This window comes from Rhinolophus sinicus, linkage group LG18 (assembly GCF_036562045.2).
Source record: "Rhinolophus sinicus isolate RSC01 linkage group LG18, ASM3656204v1, whole genome shotgun sequence".
In the NCBI taxonomy this organism is placed as follows: domain Eukaryota; kingdom Metazoa; phylum Chordata; class Mammalia; order Chiroptera; family Rhinolophidae; genus Rhinolophus; species Rhinolophus sinicus.
In genome coordinates, this window is record NC_133767.1 from 4,044,675 (window position 1) to 4,058,332 (window position 13,658).

A 13,658-nucleotide genomic window follows, 5' to 3' on the forward strand; every position below is an offset into this window, starting at 1 on the left:
GTAGCTTTCTAGTAAGTCTTGAAGTCTGTTGCTGTCAGTCCTCCAAATTTGTTCTTCAATATTGTATTGGCTAGCCTGGGTTTGTTTTTTTTTTTTTACCTCTCCATGTAAACTTTAGGGTCAGTTCGTGAATATCCACATAATAATTTGCTGGGACTTTGACTGGGATTATATTGCATCTATAGAGCAAGTCGAGAAGAATTGACATCTTGACAATATTGAGTCCACTTATCCATGAACATGGAATATCTCTTTATTTATTTAGTTCTTTGATTTCTCTCATCAGAGTTTTGTTGTTTTCCTCATATAGATCATATATATATTTAGATTTATACCTAAGTATTTCATTGGGTGGAGTGTTAATTGTATACGGCACTGTGTTTTTAATTTCAAATTCCACTTGTTCGTTGTTGGTGTGAGGAAAGTGATTGACTTGTGTATATGAACCTCGTATCCTGCAATCTTGCTGTAATCGCATCGGCGTTTCATGAGGGTGCTTTTTTATTTGTTTGTGTTTTTGTTTTCTTGTGGATTCGTGGGCTTTCTCCATAGAGGATCATGTCACCTGGGAACAATGACAGTTTTATTTCTTTTTTTCTTGATTTGTGTACCTTTCACTTCCTTTTCTTGTCTTATTGCATTAGTTGTAACTTCGAGTACAATGTCGAAAAGCTATCGTGAGAGGGGGCATCCTTGCCTTATTTCTGACCTTAGTTGGAAAATTTCAAGTTTCACTCTTATATGATGTTAGCAATGGGATTTTTGTAGATACTCTATATCAGGTTGAGAAAATCCCCCCACTATTCCTAGTTTTAGACCGAGAGCTTTATCATGAATCAGTGTTGGGTTTTGCCAAATGCGTTTTCTGCATCAATTGATATTATCATGTGCTTTTCTCTTTTCTAGCCTGTTGCTGTGATGAATTACATTAATTTCATAGCATAATTGATTACATAATTGATTTTTGAATCTTGCAAACCTGGGAAAAATCCCACTTGGTCATGATGTATAATTCTTTTTATACATTGGAGGATTGATTTGCTAATATTTTGTTGAGGATTTTTGCATAAGAGATATTGGTGTATGTTCATGACAGATATTGATCTGTAGTTTTCTTATAATGTCTTTATCTTGTTTTGGTGTTCAGGTCATGGTAGCCTCACAGAATGAGATAGGATGTGTTCCCTTCTGAAAGAGATTGTAGAAAATTGTTACTTCCTCTGTACATGTTTGGTAGAACTTACCAGTGAACTCATCTGGGTCTGGAGCTCTCTATTTTGGAAGTTTATTAATTGTTGGTTCAATTTCTTTAATAAAGTTAGGCCTCCCGTCCCCTCCCTTTTAAACAGTAGACCCTTCTTTTTCCCCCAAATAAAGTCTTTCTCAGCATGCATACAGGCTAGAGCAGAACTGCTTGGTCTGAGATGGGGAGGGGAGACCTAGAATTATTTCTGGTCATGTTTTCTTTCCACAGCCCGCTCCTCTTAACCTGGATCACACCATAGGACCCCGGTGCTCTAAGGAACACAGCTGAGATACCACTGGTGTCAAGGCCAGTGGTATCTGATAGGAATACAGGTGCTGATATGCTGATAGATATAGCATATCGGATGGGAATGCAGGATGCTCTGGTTCCTACCCAGAGACCCTGCAGCTGTGGGCAGGTCTATAAGCTCCCTTGCACCTTGGTTTTCTCTTCTAGCTGGGACCCCGCAGCTCTCTCTCTCTCTCTCAAAGATGGAAGGAGGACAGGGACTAAGATGGATGCAAAGATCCACGCATCCTTGGAAGAGTCTTGGGCCACAGTTATTCCAGGCTGAAAGGATCCAGATTTAACCCTTTGATAGACACTGCTGGTGGGAGGGAAAATTGGTGCAACCACTGCAGAGAGCAATTTGGGTCAAGTTGGGTCAAGTTGAAGATTCAACTAACCACTGACCTGGTGGTGACAGTTCCAAGTACACGTCTAGGTGTAACTTTCGAAACTCTTATTCATATTCCTGAGGAGCAAGTTCAAAAGCAGTTATGTGGTAGTGTTTGTGATCATAAAAAACTGGGAGCAACCTGGCTGTCCATTAGGAGGGGAATGGATAAATAAATTATCCATTGGGATACTAGACAGCTGTTAAAATAATTCAACTAGATGTGTCTCAACATGCATGGATATTCAAACATAACGTTGGGTGGAAATGCAAGTTCCAAATTGATATGCATGATATCCTATTTTTATAAACAAATACTACATATACTAAATATGGTTTATAGGTACGTGTAGGTAATAGATCATAAAAACATTGACTAGGATACATACATATCAAACCAGAGAGTAAGGGGGGAGCGGGGCTCTAGAAGAGGGTAAACAGGCTCTAATACATGGTGATGGAAAGAGAACTGACTCTGGGTGGTGAACACACAATGTGAGATATAGATAATGTAATACAGAATTGTACACCTGAAATCTGTGTAACTTTAGTAACAATTGTCGCCCCAATAAACTTAAAAAATAAAATGATAATCTGTTAGATAAGCTTTGAATTGTATTAGTTTAGTAAGTCAAATGACTGAAATAAACAAAAACAACAAATAAAAAAATTCATTGTAATGGGCAAGGGAAGTATCTTGGGTGAGACCCTAGGAGACTGGGTTACTCTACACACACACACACACACACACACACACACACACACAAACACACACAGACAAACACACCGATGAGATTTTCTCAACTTTGGTGAGTACATGGTTATTTATATATAGTTCTTTGTGCTTCCCCTATGTAAACTTTTTAAAAGTAAAAAAGCATTTTGCTATAATCTACTCATCAAGCAGTCCTATAGCTCTTACTGTGTATCACTTACAAATATTAATAATTCAAGCCTCATACCAACATTATGAGGTACTATTTTAGAGGTGAGGAAATGCATGCACAGAGAGGTTAAGCCACTCACCCGAGGTCGAACAGCTAGTAAGTGGCAGAGCTAGGCTTCAGACCCAGGTAGCCTGGCACTGCTGTTCACGCTCTCAAGCACCCGTCACATGGAAGCTACACTGTGCAAATGTCATAATCAGGGTCGTTGCCTTGGAGTCCTTCCAACACATTCAGTGTCACCCAGGGCGTTGGCACTGGGTATATGTGAGGGAAAGCAGCCCCGTTAATACAAAAGTTTAAACAAAATTTTTTAAATGTGGGGTGTTTATGTGCTAAGGGCTGCCTTACTCCCTCTACGCGTGGATGGGCTGTTCAGAGAAAGTTGTAACATTTTAGGAACTGTCCACGTCTCCTCACAAATCCATTTTCTTTTGCCAACTAATTCCCATTCCAATTCTGGTTTCTATTTAAATGTTGCTTCTTCTCAGAAGCTTTCTCTGGCCACTCACCCCTTCCCTGCTGTTATTCTGTCTTATATTTCCCTTTTCCTGTATCGAACATATCACAACTTACCTATTTGTTTGTGAATTCTTTTTTTCCCAGTGTCTCTCTGCCCAGGAGACCGTCCGCTGCGACAAGCCAAGCCGGGGATCACACTTGCTTTGTTCACGCCTCGTCTCCAGTACCTGGCCGACTGCAGGTGCCAGTGACATGGTAGGTGCTTATGTGTGACCGTTGAAGGAATCTTGTTGCTGACCGCAGTGGCTTAGCTGAAAAAGATGTGCGATGGGTTTCCAAAAAAAAACAATTTTGTTTTTTAACAGCACAGCTCCTTACACTAAATGGAATTGTTTAGACTTCCTTATATAAACTAGTCGTTTCTCTGGTCGAATTGGGAGTGACTGGGGAGAATCTGCTTGGTTTGCTCTCTCCTTGCAGCTCCCAGCAGGATCCGTAAGGCTCTTCACAGATTGTCCCTTGGCAAGGTTTTCCGAGCCCTCCCACTGAAAGTGCCAGAAGGCTCTTGTCCCCAAGGGGACCGCGCTTTGTAGGTTGAAAGACAGATGATGTGTCCTCTTCTGCCGGCTCCCCATGACAGCCTCGTGGGGTACTTTGCTAATAGAGCCATAAATTATCCCCTAAATAAGCATGTTGATTTGATTTGCTCTTCAAATGACCTCTTCCTGGGAAAACGCTGTGCTTCCCCTGAGTTATGGCAGACTCCAGTGGTTGCCCGTTGTGTGTCCTGCCTCTGCCATCTGATAGTCTGATTCCTCTCCAATTTACGAGCTTGTTAGTTCCTCAGCCAGCTCCAATCTCAGTGCAGCTGACCCAGTAGCAGTATTTGCCTGTGTCACGTCGCCCAGACAAACACAGGCGTCGCCACTGAGGAGGCAGCCATCCCAGCCCTGTCATGTCATTGGCTGACCCTGGCTACTCCAAGGGCTTGGGGACAGGTAAGACAGAGCACTGTCAGAAGCTGACTGGTGCCACTCGCACGCTGGCCGGCTTGAGCACGCCTGCTCCCCGGCCAGGAGTCCCCAGGGTGATTTCTCCCCTCACCCCTTCTTCCTGCTGGGCTTTCCCACTTCCTTAAGTTCTCCTGGAAGGTTTGCTTGTACATTTGGTGGCAGGTCAGGTGCAGTCCTTTTGCTCTGCGTTGCACTCTGGGAGTGGCAAGAAATGGAGCTGGGCATACCTGCTACGTGCCTCTGTTTCCTGGCCTCTGAAATGGGTACAGTAACGTATCTCCCAGGGCTCTGGGGAGGGTTCGCCAAGATGCGTACACTGAAGGGTTTAGCAGTGAGGCATCCTCAGGGCTGTATGTATTTCCAAATGGTTCACCCGATGGCTACAGCTATGTCAACGTCCGTATCTGTATTTAAATCTGCGTTACTTCGCTGGGGCTGCCGTGACGAATTACCACTAACTGGGAGGGTTGAAACTAAAATGTATTGTCTCAAAGTCCTGGAGGCCAGACGTCTGAGATGAAGGTGTCAGCAGGTGCCACACTCCTTCTGGAAGCTCTCAAGGAAGGCCCTTTCTTGTCTTTCCCACTGCTGATGTCCTTCCCTTCCCTTTGCTGGGGGCCACGTCACCCTCATCTCTGCCTCTGTTTGCATGTTGCCAGCTCTCTTCCGTCTGTGTGTCTCTTACAAGGACACCTGTCACTGGACCATTCAGGATGACCTCATCTCAAGATCCTTAATTAAATCTGCAAAGACCGCTTTTCCAAATAAGGTAACAGAGTGCCCCAGGAATTTGATGTGGGTATTGTGTCTTTTCTGGGGCCACAACCGTCTTCATCTCCATCTCCATCTCCCCATCCTGCTCTAGCTGTAGCGTCATCTGTGTTTAGAGATTGATGGAAAAACAAAGATGTCAAAACGCTAACAGTTGGTGAATCTAAGTTGCGGGTGTATAGGTACTCGTTTTGCAGGTATACAATTCCTGATGCTAAAATCCTGTGCTTTTGAATTCAGATGTTTCCAGATGTTAGAAAGGCTTCCAGGTGCATGCACTGTATATTCTCCATGGGGCTCTGACAGCACCCGTGATCAAATACAGCAGGTCTTCAGATGACGTTTCGTTCAACGTTGTTTCATTATAATGTTGAGAAAAAAATCGGCTCCAGGCCGGGGCCGCTGTCTGTGTGGTTTACATGGTCTCCCCGTTTGCGTGGGTGTTCTCGGGGTGCTCCAGCTTCCTCGCACATCCCAAGGATGGGCACTTGAGGTGAACTGGCCTATCTGCATTTTCCCAGTGAGTGCGGGTGGGCGTGGCCCTGTGATGGACGGGCATCCTGTCCAGGTGGGTCCCACCGGCCGAGCTGAATGGCCAGGAGAGGCTCCAGCCACCAGCGGCCCTGAACTGGAACCGGCGGGTTGGAACATAATGACCTGACTTATTTTTATGCATCTTTCTTAAATGTATGAACAGCTCACATTTATTGCAGTCTTTTATATTAGAAGTGTTCTGGGTCTTTCTTTAGAAGTTTGGTGATGTTTTTGTGACCAGAAATAATGCTGTGGGAATTTAACTCTTGTTTAGATCAACTAGCCTGTGGTAGCACTGGTTTCATTTTACATCATTTCATTTAAAGTTGCACTTTCCATGAACCTACCTATGATGTTAACTGATGACTTGGATTAATAAATGTGTAGTGACACGTGGACTAAATAAAAACGTAGGTAATTCTGCACTTATTCAGCCCAGGTTTTGCTACCAAATGAGTTTTAGCACTAATTGGTGATAAACTTCTGGATTTCGGAGCGTTTTGGATTTTAGACGAGAGTGGGGGCCTGTGCTATTCTTTCGCCTTTTTTTTGGTATGTTTGAAAATGTCCACAACACGTTTTGGCAAATGAGGTGGTGCAGGTAACATGCTTAGTTAGCATAGTACCTGGTACGTAGTAGCAACTCAAAAAATGTGTAACCATTAGAATTGGTTTCATAATGGTTGTTCTTGCTGGTGATGTTGTAAGTCAGGCAGTTGGGAGGGAGCTATTGAAGGCTTTTGTGCAGGGGACTGACATGGTCAGGGAGAAATTAGTCTAGAAGGAAATGGATGGATGGGGCAAGGATGGGAGGGAGGCTGGTTCGGAGGCTGGTGTGCGGTCCAGGCAAAAGATGACGAGGTCCTGATGGAGGAGAGAGAAGAAAGAAAGGTGGGGGGAGAGAAGAAAGCTTGCATTGACCCGACGGAACGTGGTGAGCATTCTGGGGGAGCAGGGTGGATTCTTGTCAGCTTCCCGGCTCCGCTTCTGAGTGACAGCAGGAGAGACTCATACCCGGTGGTCCGCGTATTAGGAGGGAAACTGCAGACCGGCCAGTTCAGGGACACGTCAAGTGGGAATTTCACGGCTGACGCGGCCTCCCCTACAGCTGGATGGTAGCCGTAGTGAGAGCAACATTTTTGATTGCAAAGGCTGGTTTAAGGCAGTGGGCTTGCAAATCAGGTCCATCTGGGCACAAAGCAGAGGCCCAGGGGGCCCCTCTGCAGAAGCCTTTTCACCCCAGACATTACTCCTTCTAGACCTGAAGTTACCAGGCGGGTTCCAGGGCATCCACCAAGCTTCTCAGAGCATTAGGTTCCCTTGGGGAAAGAGTTTCAAACGCTCCTCACTGTAGACCAAATACATCAGAAGCTCGGGGGTAAGGCCTTGGCATCATAGTTTTAAGAAGCCTTCCCAGGGGATTCTAAGATGCAGCAAGGATGGAGACCACCAGGTTTGGGGTTCAGAAGGGAGGCGGGAGCCCAGTCCAGAAAATGCTGCCACCCAGAGCTCTCTGGGCCTGTGGGAAGAGGGTCACAGACTGAAATGGTTTGAAAAGTGACAGGGAGGGAGGGAGGGCTAGGAGAGTAACACGACATGGGTGATTATGAAAACCAAGCAGGACGACGTGACTTCACTCCTATGTGGGGTATAGAACTGAGCAACAAACGAACAAGACAAGCAAAAACCCATAGACACAAGACAACAGTTTAGTGGTTACCAGAGGGTAAGGGGGCTGGGGGGAGGTAAAAGAGGGTAACGGGGGTCCAAGATGTGGTGATGGAAAGAGAACTGACTCTAGGTGGTGAGTACACAGTGTGGCATACAGGTGATGCAGCATAGAAATGTACCCTTGAAATCTATATACTTTTACTAACCAATGTCACCCCAGTGAGTACTAAAGAAAACCAAACTGTGAATGGTCTGCATGGTGAGCATGATTTGCTGTCCCAAAGCCATAACCGTAACCTTAGGGGCACTGGAAACGGGGCAGGAAGAGGACCAAGCAGGAATAATGGTGTGTGTGGGGGGGGCCTGTCCCCGTCACTCTGCCCCAATGAGCACCGAGTGCATTCTGGGTGTGAGATGAGGACGTTAGGGGGATGAAGACGGAGGAGACGCGCTGCTGTAATAGAACCAGCGTTTCTGGGGAATCTCTCTGCAGCCTTTACCACCCCTGAGCGCTCCTGGGGCGCCAAGTTGTGAACGGAAGGGTCTGCACGTTCCCATTTCCCGCGAAGCCCTGGCAGCTTTGTATTAGTTTCTTTAAAAGGCCTCAGTTACTTAAGAAAGCCATGTTTATTGTAGAAGAACTTGAGAAATACAGACAAGCCAAAACAGAGCAAGACCCACGGTCCAGTTCACGGCCACTCGTCAAACCTCCCCAGAAACCACATCTGTGGATTTCTTTCCCTTCATCTTTCTTCTGCTCCTCGCGTGTGCTTTTACTATTTAGACAAAAAAGAGGGTCACACTAGATCTAGCTGTATAATTTGTTTTTCATTTAGCAGTAGATTGGGAACATTTTTCCTGTATTAAAACAAACCCACATGATCCTTTTTAACGGCTGCCTAGCGATCCATTGTAGGCAAGTTTCAACGCTGCTCCCCTTTCCTGAGCGTACAGGCGATTTCCGGCTTTTCACCTCATCGTTGCTGTAACACCCTCGTCCATGCATCTTTATGCAGTCAGCCAGGTTTTGCTTTAGGATAAATTGTCCCAGGAGGAATTCCTGGGACAAACGGTGGGTGCAGTTTTGGGTCCTTTGGTATAAGTACCGTCCAACTAGCTTGTGGTTAGCTCTTTCTGCAACCAACCATCCAAACTGCTTTAAGCATTTTAAACTCTTCTCGTGGTCCAGGCGCATAGTCCAAGCAGCCAGTTCCCAAAGGGGGCGATTACATCAACGCAAAGGAAAATTAAACTCCGTCCATGTGAATATTCCACTGCGCCCATGATCGTTTAAAAGTATCACTTCCAAACCATTTGTTTTATACTCACCAGACCTGATACAGGTCTGTAATCAGCTAGGAAGGGCTGCAAAGGTTCTCTTTGGTTTGGGCTGTAGTTTTTGTGTCTTTTTTGGGCTGGAGACACATGGGCTCCTTTGCAACCAAAATTTCCAGAGGCTTCCCAAGCCCCTCACTCCACTGAATTTCATGCCCATTGGCACTTGGTTTTCACCAGCCAGGTCCAGCTTAGGCTCACAATCTTCCTGAAACCCCCACTCTCCTGCCCGCTAAGCCTTCCTCACTGGGTGCTGTCCCCCACCTGGCAGTTCCTTCAGGTGACGCCAGACTTGGAAAATAAAACTACAGGATGTCCAGTTCCATGTGAGTTTCCGAGAAACAGGAAATATTTTTAGGGGTTCTGCCAGTGGCTGAGTGTATCTATTCTAATTATGCGTCCCAGAACTGGGCAAATAACCACAGGGTGGGTCGCTTTCATTCAAGGGGTCTGGGTCTGTTAACTGGCTCAAGTCTGGGAGTTGCCCAATACCTGGCACATAGAACTTGTTCAACATACTAAGGTCTTTTATGCCTTCTGTCCTCCTTATGATTAGGAATGTGGTTGCTTAAGGGCCCTGATCTTGCAAACGATGCTCCGAACAGGAGAGGTGCCTATTGATTTCACGGGTAATGTATGGCCCCTCGTTAAATGTTACTAAGAGGGTTTGCTGCTTCTGCGAACCATCCTGGAAACATGCTTCTTTTTGAAGGGAGAGAAATCAATGTGAACGGGCAATAACTTAATTTTTTTTTTTTTTTTAACTACCACACTGTGATGGAATCAGCCAGTAAGTAACGTAAGGTGGAGAGACATAAATATCAGGTTGGTGCAATTATTTTTAACCCTTTACACCGCAATTACTTTTGCACCAACCTAATGGCATGGGGACTATTCAGACGAGACAGAATTGGCTAGGTCTCTGGAAAGTGCTTTTAATCTAGGGGTGTTGGGTTCTGGCACTCCCCGCCCACACACTCAGGGCAGACTTTTCTAATCAATCCACACTGTTTCCCACTGAACCCCGAAGCTGCCTCAGAACCCTTCTTAAGATTGTGCTGCAGGTACCCACCCACAATGTGCGCAGGCATAAGAAATGAAGCCTTTTTAAAATTCCTTTCCTTTTGTGCCCTTTGGTGTGTGTGTGCCCTAGGTAAACAATACTACATACCGAGCAGCAAGAAAGACCTTCCTGAGAGAGAGAGACAGCAACTGTCTTAAACTCCCTCAAATGCCACCACGAAAGACCAGTCACTCCCATGGTGTTATCGCAGGGCCACGGGTCATTCGAAGGCATGGAGTCTTGTCTTAGACTCCATCCGGAAATAGCGAAAGGGAATCTGCAAAAGCCCAAGTCTGGCCAGGCTTGCTGCTCAGCGCTGGCAACTGGCTCAAAATAAAAGTGTTCCAGGGCTCTTCTCGTTACAAAAAAATGAGCCTTGCCTCATGCTGCCAAGTAGCGCTGGGTCTAAATGTGTGTTTCTCCATCTTTAAGGTGAAGCAGTAAAGAAAAGAAAGAAACCTCAAGAAAGGATTAGCGGGGAGAAAGAGGTTATCTGGATCTCGTCCGGCCAGAGGCTGAAGTTGGCGATAATAGTAACAGTGAAAACGTCCTGTGCGTTTTCTGTTTGCCAGGCCCTGTGCTAAGGGGAGCTGCGGATTTTTTCATTTCCTCCACACAAGCAGGCCTTTGAGGTCTGTCTCTTATTATCTGTCTTTTACAGGCGAAAAGCCTAGAAGCTCAGGCAAGTTAAGTAACCGGCTTCAGGTCACACAGTTTGCAAGTTGTGAAGCTGTGGGATTTGAACCCAGTTATGGCTGGTTAAGAAGCTGTAAGTCTTGAAACGATACAGTTCAGAGCTTTTCGTTCGGCATGAAAAGATGGTGACTTCCAGTGTGAAGCATGTCCCCTACCTCCTCACGGAGGGCAGGAACTTATATTACGTAGCACAATGCCGGTCACACAGCCCAGTCACATGGGGTTGAATTCACATTGGGTACAATTTGAGGCTTTCAAATTCAGCAGAGCACTCTGCTTGCAGAGCACAGTGGGTTTTTATACACCTTCTGTTTGTTGTCCCAGAGCTGGGGTGGGTATCATTCCAGTGGCCGTGTCACTTGTACTATTGGCTCATGCAGTCAGCACATATTTATTGAGCACCTACTATGTGCCAGGCAGTATGGTAGCAGGACAGTGGTGAACACAACCGACCCAGCCCCTGCCTTGAGGCTTGCAGACCAGAAGGAGAGACAGACTTAAGTGCATGCAAATGGTACCATGGGACAGATGCGACAGGCAATGCTGCAAAAGTGCCTGGGAGGGGCTTCTCACCCAGACCTGCGGACTCACGGAGAGCCCTGGGGAAGGTGGCATAACAGCGTCGGCACATGCAATGCACCGGCACTGATCTGAGGATCTGACTCTTTATCACTGTGTTTAACCCCCAACCCACTGCCAGTTCAGGAAGTGGACCTCTCACCACCAACGTGTGGATGAGGACATTGCAGCCCAGAAACATGAGGTAACTTGCTCAAGGTCATGCCAGTCAATGGCCGAGCTAGCTTCAGAGCTGGGCAAGGACTGTAGTTCAGCTCCTCTGCAAATCTACAGCCCTGATATTTTTTTCCCAGTGAGCTTGAGCTCTGAACACTGAGTTGGCGTTAGCTTGGAAAAATAGGCAGAGGAGACTGTTCCAGCAAGAAGGAGTGGCTGCTGTGAAGCCCAGACTGGGAGCTGTTCAGACGGTGGGAGGAGAGGCTGGTGGGAGGGGGTTCAGAGCTGAAGGGCTCTGCCCAGCCCTGCGGGAGTCAGAGAGCTTTCATCCTCTGAAATGATCACTCTGGCTACTGGGGAGGCTGACAGGAGAGAGGTAGGGAAGGAGCTGCAGAGGGGGCCGGGCTGGGACGAGAGCGAGGCAAGTGGGGTGCCCGGGGTACTTGCACAGCCTCAAGAGTAAGTGTCCCCTGACGTTTCGTGCCTCCTGCCTGCGCTTAGTTCTGGGCCTGCTGTTTGGGCGGCTGCTGTGAGAATCTAGGCCGATGTCACATCAGCCAGACTCACCACGGACATCGGACAAGCCGGAAACTCAAACAAATGGCAAATCCCTTTCACCTCTTGGGTGTTCATGTTCAGTTTTTTTACCGTTCGCTCTTATCATTACCCAGTTTTGTTTTAGCTTTGACACCAGAAAGGGTGGAAAGTTTTATGGGATGGAGTCTCTTTGAGGCTCAGTAGTTCTTTTTTTTTTTTTTTTAAGTTGGCAATGGAGTTGGGGGAGGCAAGAAGGAGAGTGGGGAGAGCAGTGAAGAGGGAGGGGGAAAGCTTAACATAGAATTAGATTAAAAAAAAACAAACCCAAATGTTCTTTGAACGAGGGGAGCCAAAGGTAGATAATAAAAGCAAATTCCGGCAGAGTGGAAAGGAAGCAAAACGCCACCTTGAAACAGATCCATTTTAAATGTGTTGGCTGGGCTTTTCCGGCGTCACTGCTGTGCGTTTGGGGCCCTTCTGTGGAGACGCTGTTCACAAACCACACTCTAATCTTCAGCCACGTTTCATCCCAAGGCCTGAGGCGTCTCTGGGGTTTGCTGTGACTCCCCCACCTGGTCGTCCTGTCAATACAAGGGACGATCGAGGTCACGCGCTCTAAGCCCCTAACAATCATCAAGATGAAAGCGTTTTTGAGGCTGATTTTCAATACGCACATCAGGAGAATAAAGGGCCGAGGAGAACAGAATTGAAATCAACCACACTTCAGTGAGGCTGACACCAACGCGTGCGGGTCTGGGAAGTGGACGCTTCCAGACCTGGAGTTTCTTAGAAAGAATCAGGGCCTGGTTTTCCCTCGTCTTACTTGTTCTTGTTGGTCTGGGCTGGGTCCTGTGGTTGGCCACACCCCTGATAGTTGGACGAAACCTCAGACAGCGTGTCGCCTGGCTACACAACACATACACCTGCACTTTCAACATCCCCTCTGAAGCCGCCTGCGTTGGAATCAGCTCCATCATCTCATAGCATCTCTGTGAACCTGGACAAGTTCCTCACTCGCCCATAAGTGTGAAATGGGGGATAATTATGGTACTGGGTTCCCGGGCTGCTGTAAGAATTAATTGGATCATGAGTGCATGTTGCATGCGTAGAACTATTCTGGGCACATTTGAAGCGCTCGATAAACATTAGCTTTTAGTGTCATTAACTATTGACTTTCACAAAATTAAAAAAAACACAAAAAAAAACCAAACACCCTGAAGCTTCACTTTTGTAAATTCAGTGATTAAATATTATGAAATAATGTCATTTTAACCCATTTAATCATTTAGTGTATAATTCATGATCATCAGAGATGTATTTATAATGTAATTAATCTAATCATTTCATGTATATTGATAAACACTAATTGGCATTCATAAAATTGCCAAAACTTGGAAGCAACCCAATGTCCTTCAGAGGGTGAATGGATAAACAAACTGCGGTCCATCCGGACTATGCTGAAGAGAAGTGAGTTATCAAGCCGTGAGAAGACACGAAGAATCTTCCATGCACATGACTGTGTGACAGAAGCCAGTCTGAAAAGGCTACTTACTGTATGATCCCAACTTGATGACATTCTGGAAAAGACAAAAATAGAGACGGTAAAAAGATCAGAGGTTGCCATGGGTGGGAGGGGCGGAAGCCATCAATAAGCAGAGCATAGAGGAGTTTAGGGCAGAGACTGCTTCGTGTGACACCTGAATGGTGGGTACGTGTCACTGTCATTTGTCCAAACACACAGGACATACAACACCAAGAGTGAACCCTAACATACACTGTGGATGTGGGTGCTGATGACGTGTCCCTGTAGGTTCATCTGTTGTGATAAATGTCCCACTGTGGTGCGGGACGCTGGTAATGAGGGGGGCTGTGCGTGTGGGGGGAAGGGGCCGTGTGGGAAGTCTCTGGACCTTCTGCTCAGTATTGCTGGGACCCTGACTTTGCTCTAAAAACATCTTTAAAAAAAAAAAAGTAA

At 46.3% G+C, this 13,658-nt stretch overlaps 1 long non-coding RNA gene across 1 annotated transcript in view; it reads left to right on the forward strand.

Moving 5' to 3' along the window:
* The window catches only part of LOC141569431 (uncharacterized), a 250,202-nt gene that overhangs the window by 154,214 nt on the left and 82,330 nt on the right, over positions 1–13,658 (forward strand). The window contains exon 5 of the long non-coding RNA XR_012493043.1: positions 3,473–3,583. This is a non-coding gene — a long non-coding RNA (uncharacterized LOC141569431). The remainder of the gene's footprint in view (positions 1–3,472; positions 3,584–13,658) is intronic.